Source organism: Marmota flaviventris, chromosome 7 (genome assembly GCF_047511675.1).
Source record: "Marmota flaviventris isolate mMarFla1 chromosome 7, mMarFla1.hap1, whole genome shotgun sequence".
NCBI classification, from domain to species: Eukaryota; Metazoa; Chordata; class Mammalia; order Rodentia; family Sciuridae; genus Marmota; species Marmota flaviventris.
The window spans coordinates 41173835-41179725 of record NC_092504.1 but is presented as its reverse complement, the minus strand read 5'-3'; the positions used below and the strand labels follow the sequence as shown (position 1 = coordinate 41179725).

The following is a 5891-nucleotide window of genomic DNA, read 5'->3' as shown; positions in this document are numbered from 1 at the left end:
GGAAAGACAGTGGAATGAATCAGACATAACTGTCCTATGTTCCTATATGATACACGACCAGTTAAAGTCCACATCATGCATAATCACAAGAATGGGAAGTTATACTCCATGTATTATAATATGTCAAAATACACTCTGCTGTCATGTATAACTAACAAGAACAAATAAAAAATTTTTAAAAGACTAAGCATGGAGGGCTGGGGCTGTAGCTCAGTAGTAGAGTGCTTGCCTAGCACATGTGAGGCACTGGGTTTGATACTCAGCACCGCATAAAATAAATAAATTAAATAAAAGCATTGTATCCATATACAACTAAAATTTTTTTAAAAAAATCCTAGGCATGGAACCACCATATAACCCAGCAATACCACTTCTCAGAATTTATCCTGAAGAATTAAAGTCATCTTGCTACACTGATACATGTTACAGCAGCACAATTCACAATAGCCCAACTACAGAACCACTCTAGGGTCCATCAATGGATGAATGGGTAAAGAAAACATGGTCTATATACGCAATCAGTCATAAATAAAAATGAAATGATGTCATTTGCAGAAAAATGGATGCAAGTAGAGACTGTCAGACTAAGCAAAATAAGTCAAATTCATAAGGTCAAGGGTCATATATATATTTTTTTTCTCACATGTGGTAGCTAGAGAGGAAAAAGGAAATAAAAAAGGTTGGGAGTGAATCCCCTCAAAATCAAAGAGAAATCAGTGGAGAAACTGAACTAAGGGGTGGGAGATGGGGAGGAGGGGAAAGTGCTGGGGAGTGAGATTGGCCAAATCATATTGTAATATTGTGTGCAAGTATGATATGTAACAACAAATGCCATCATTATGTACAGCTATAATGCACCAATAAAAAAGTGGGAAAAGATGAATGCAGACTTTAAATGCATCTGTGTGTGTAAGCAAGACTTATTCATAATATTTAAAATCATTCCTTTTTTTTTTTTTTTTTTTACATCTTAAGTTTCTATTTTCTCCCTCTCTTGACTGCAACTGTTAACATTTTTGGTGACGTTTCCCCAGGTAGTACATGGAAGGATCTTTCTCTGAAACCATTTCTTGTTTCTGTTCAGCTGTGATAAAAGGACAGAAGCCTAATGTTGGAAGGCAGGAAATAATGCATCACTCTGAGTACGTTGTCTCTTCATTATAAATATGATGATATGGCTAGGTGGGAAGGTTTCAAAGAGACAGGATGTTACCTTAAACATTTACAAAGTTGCAGTTAAAACAGTCTCCTTAAACTACCTTTTCAACCCACAGAGCTTACATAAATATTTGGCTGCTGGTGACGGGCCTAATAAATCTATTTAGAATGTTGCAGCAATATTTACTTTCAAAGTAATGTCATAAGCCCACTTTGGCCAATAATTTTAAGAAGAGAAGATGCTACTTTTTAGCACCTTGCATAAATATTTGCAAGACCTACAAATTCAAGATAACCCTGCCCCTTTCCTAAAGCTATTTACTGCTTCCTACCCAGATGCCCCTTGTAAATGTCACTCAATCCAGTTAGAAAGGCTTCACATTTACTTGAGATATATTGGAAGACATCAACAGATACTGGGCTCTCATGGAGGAATTCTTGGATTCCCTAATGACCCAAAGTCCTGCAAGGTAATTTCAGGTTGGAGGAAAAACAGACTTTCTTTTGCCTCTAAAGAGAGTGAATCAGAATCTGAACACTTGGGAATAAATCTCATTATGTCTGACCAGGAACTAAAGATGCAGCCCTTGGTGATCTGCCTTGTTATGGGGATCACAGGATAGTAGAAGGGAAAGTGGGTCCTCTGGGCATTGTTTCCCCTGCAGGAACTGAGATGGCAACTTCAGCATTTTGGCTGAGGGCAAATTAGAATGGTTCCTCCTTTTTACAAAGTGAAAGGAGATGCCATCTAACTTCTCCCTGGCTTTCTTCAAGAGTTGAGTTTCTTCTTAACAAAATTATGTCAAGGTCATTATACCATCATGTGTAACTAATTAAAACAGATTAAAAAAATTATGTCATTTGCAGGAAAATGGATGGCACTCGAGAACATTATGTTGAGCAAAATAAGCCAAAATCAGAAAATCAAGAATCATATATTTTGTCTCCTATGTGGAAATCGAGAGAAAAAAGGAAAGAAAGGGGGATGGGATAATCTCATGAAAATGGAAGACAGACTGGTAGGGTAGAGGAAGGGGACAGGGGAGGTACTGAGGAATGAAACTGACCAAATTATGTTGTGTGCGTGTATGAATATGTTACAAAAAAATTGAAGCCCAATGATATGTATAATTATAATGCACCAATAGAAAGGAAAGAGGTGAGTTTCTTCTTGATTTCCAGAAATGATTCGTCCAGGGAAAACACCGACAGTGGCAAACATCTTTTTATGAGGGCTGAATAGCAAATAAGCTCTTGATTGCTTAATGTACCCCAGACTGGTTTTTAACGTGGTTGAATTATGTTTCCAAACATTAAGAAGCATTTCCTCTTTCCTACGTGGTAGAGGAGCCAGGTTGTGAAACACTCATCCCAAACACACCACCAGGGAATTCCAAAGTGTCATTTCTGTGCATCAGGTTTAATTGACAGTACGTATTAACTAAACCAGTGCTCACAGTTTACAAGAAAACAGGAACGGTTGACTTATAAAAAGAGTATTTCAAGATCCCATGTGAAAATTGCTTTTTTTCCAGATTTAACTGTCAGGACTCTTGGTTTGAACATTTCTGAAACACAAAAAGACTTTACATTATCTAGGGGTGGAGGAAAAGATGATGGGGGCTTTGATGTTCTGAGGGGGATGGTATTTATCCTTTTCAGTGCATGAATTTAAACCAGATGATGCATTTAAAATGGGCTCCATTTTAAGCCACTGTACATTAAGTGGAGCCCTACGGAAAACACTCATTTCCTCTCTGGCAGTAGCTGGTGTGAGATCAGCCTCCTAGGAGTGGCAGCTGCGGGGCCAGCTTCTGCTGCCAGGTTGCAGCCACTCCTTGCCCGAGCACTGCTGCCCGCCAGTGCCTGTCTGCAAAGACTAGAACTTCATAGCCTAGATCATTGCACCTAAGTGAAACAATATACCCCAAAACATTGGGTGGGGTTTCAGATGGTGAGGGGCAGTGACAGTGTCTAATACAATTATCATCAATCAATATATCGTGTTTATTAAATGAAAATGTCCATAGGAGGATACATTCTTTTCCTGTGGTTACTGTAACAAATCACCACAAACAGGGTGCTTAAAACAATAGAGAGAAATCCTCTTGAAGTTCTGCCGGAAATCAAGGTGTCAGCAGGCCATGCCCTCTCTAGGCTGGTCTCAACCTCTTCCAGCTTCTGGGGCCTGGTTCATGGTGGCACCACTCCATTCTCTGCCTCTGGTCACTTTGTCTCTACTTGTGTCTTCTCCTCTGTGCGTCTCTTATAAGGACATTACTCAGTTAACTTACAAAACCAGAAGAAATGCGTAGACCTTTTCCCTTTTGCGGCCAAAATGAAGTTCAATGCTTTTGTGACTTTTGATGGAAACAAGAAACTGCAAAAGACATTTCAATGCACCTTCCCACATTCGCAGGAAGATAATGTCTTCCCCTCTCCAAAGAGCTGAGACAGAAGCACAAGGTTCTATCTACACCCATCCAGGAGGATGATGAAGTTCAGGTTGGGTGAGGACACTGGTCCAGGTTTACAGAAGAATCATGTCATCTCTATTGAATAGATGCAGTGGGAAAAGTCCATTTGCACAGCTGTGCATATGGACATTCACCCCAGCAATGTTGTAATAGCCAGGCTAAACCTGGACAAAGACCACGAAAAGATCCTAGAACGGAAAGCCAAACCTTGCCAAGTGGGAAAGGAAAAGGGCAAATAGAAAGAAGTGACAACTGAGAAGATGTTGGAATGAAGGAACCATATATAACTTACACTAAAAAGTGCTAAAAAAAAAAAAAAAAAAAAAAAAAAGGACACTACTCATCTAGATGACCTGGGATGATCTCCTCCTCTTAAAATCATTAAGTTGATTACATCTGCAAGATGCCTTCTCCAAATAAGGTAACATCCTCAGGTTCCAGGACATGGGTATACCTTTGGGGGACCATCATTTGGCCCAGTCCACAGGACAACACATTTACATCTGGACATGGGCCCTTTGACTTGTCCATGTTACTTGGCTCACAGGCCCCCTCCTCTCTTCCATGGGGGTGCCCAGGACTGACAGTGTGTTCTGCTGGGCGGAGGAGGCTGCTGGGAGTGAGAAGCTGGAGGGCAGGGGGGACACCAGGATGCTGCCCGTGCTTTCCTGTGTCACTCAGCGACTTAGGGACTAACTTTCAGGAGAGGTCCCACTTTTTCTTTCTTTCCCTCTGTTTAGTTTGAAGTCCGGGTAACTCTTCAACTTCCACCCCCTTATTTCAGAATTTCTCCTTTAGCACATGCTGAATTCGGTTGTGTTTCTTAGGAACTTCATGTGTTGATCAATTGGACCACGAATGAGGGCAGAGGCACCTGATTTGTGTCCTCGGCTTCAGCACATGGAACCCGCATTCCTGCACAGAGTGTGGGATCCTTCTGATTGTGCTGAGTTTGCTTATAATGGTGGGTGTGAGGGATAGTGTCTGTCATGTTTGTTTCAAAACCAATCATTTTTTTTTTTAACCCAAATGAGTCAAAAACCTCCTTATGGATGTTTATAGCAGCTTTATTCACAATCGCCACACAGAAAACAACAGTTCTTGAAGTTCTGGAAGCCAGAGTCTGGCTTTTAACAGGCGAGTGAGTGTGAACACTACCTCTAATGGTGGGAGGTTATTTAGTGCTAAAAAGAAATGAGATACTGAGGCTCTGAAGAGACACGAGGAAGCATGAATGCACATTACTAAGCAAAGAAGAAAGCCTGTTTACTGTGTGAGTCCAACTCTATGAAGAGACAGTGCGATAAAAATCTCGGTGGTTGTTTGGGGTTGAGGAGAAGAGTGAAGAGCAGGCAGGTGGATGATTTGGGGACAGTCACCTCAGTACGGTAGTGAAATGATAGACGCATATTATTATGTACTTGTCAAAGCCCACTGTTCACCACCAAGAGCAAACCTTAGTGCAAATTGTGGACACTGATTGATCATGGCCTGTCACCGTCGGTCGTCTATTGTAATCAATGTCATCGCTGGTGCAGGATGTTGACAGTGGCGAGGCTGTGTGTGGGGAGGGACGGGGACACTGTACTTTCTGCTCAAATTTCTTGTGAACCTGAAACTGCTCTAAACAATTTAGTCTAGATATTAAACAAAAACCCAACGATCCTTTTCTTTTTCCTCCCAGAAAGGTCAGTGGTTCCTAATTACCGGCCTCACCTTGAGGACGACCTCTCAAGCAGATTTTTACCATCCTTTCTCCTCCTTGAGGATAAAAACCAAGATTGATATTCAGAACACTGGACAAACAATATTCTGGATTATTTGAACTCACTGAACTCACCTTTCTTCTGAAATGCTTATTCTGGACAAACCAGGATGCTGCCCTTTCAGCCGTGTTCCTTGGAAAGGATCAGGTCATTCACAGCCTGCTTTAGGGTGGCCCTGGGCGGGGTGCATGTGCCAGCACCTGGGTCTTACAAAGAAGTCGCTGTTCCTCGGCCAGGCACGACTTTCCAGGCTGGAGGGCAGAGAGCCTCAGGCTTATTCTATGGTGACAAAACATAGTGTTTGGCGTCCAAATGTGATGTCACACATACCTGACTTTCGGTAAATCGTGGCTTTGGTTATATTGGTCACATTTCAAGACTAAGAGGAAAATTGGAGGATAAAGTTGGTTCCCCTTCTGATCCCACCCCGAGGCACACAGACAGAATCAGAGAGAAAAACCATCTGTCAGCAGCTAGTGAAAATACTGGG

General features: G+C 41.6%; 1 pseudogene; it reads left to right on the top strand.

Annotated features, from left to right (window-relative positions):
* Nucleotides 1-3496: 3496 nt before the first annotated feature.
* Nucleotides 3497-3907, top strand: LOC114095106 (large ribosomal subunit protein uL24-like; annotated as a pseudogene).
* The last annotated feature ends 1984 nt before the right edge of the window (nt 3908-5891 follow it).